Raw genomic sequence first — 364 nt, 5'->3', positions numbered from 1 at the left:
AAATTTTGTTTTCCCTTTCTTTTTTTTTTTTTTTTTTTGCTGTAGTGCATATATAGAAGCCTCTTTTCTTTTCTGGTCTTCATGCGTTTTGCTTTTAACGGCACTTTTTACAGTGTTAGCAAGGTATCTCTGTATTGATATTCATCTGGTTAGAGTTTGATCCAAATGCTAAACTGTTAAATATTAAACTTCTATGAGGAATTCAGCCTAAACTGACTTACATATAGACATTTTGTAAATTTCATACTTCATGCTTTAAGAACTTTAAGATTACAGTTTACCTAAAACTGTAACACTATTCTTTGCTGCCTTGCAAGCACTCATATGTCCTTCAGGCAATTATAATTTTATTGTGTTTTTTATA

The 364-nt window shown here is 29.9% G+C and overlaps 1 protein-coding gene across 1 annotated transcript in view; it reads left to right on the top strand.

The window, feature by feature from the left end:
* LOC107685173 (proline-serine-threonine phosphatase-interacting protein 2-like) overlaps nucleotides 1-364 on the top strand; it is a 9,144-nt gene that overhangs the window by 3,864 nt on the left and 4,916 nt on the right. The gene's annotated exons all lie outside the window — the stretch shown is intronic.

This window comes from Sinocyclocheilus anshuiensis, unplaced genomic scaffold, assembly GCF_001515605.1.
Source record: "Sinocyclocheilus anshuiensis isolate Anshui unplaced genomic scaffold, SAMN03320099.WGS_v1.1 scaffold914, whole genome shotgun sequence".
In the NCBI taxonomy this organism is placed as follows: Eukaryota; Metazoa; Chordata; class Actinopteri; order Cypriniformes; family Cyprinidae; genus Sinocyclocheilus; species Sinocyclocheilus anshuiensis.
Note: the sequence above shows the minus strand (reverse complement) of the source record. Positions and strands in the feature narration are given on the sequence as shown.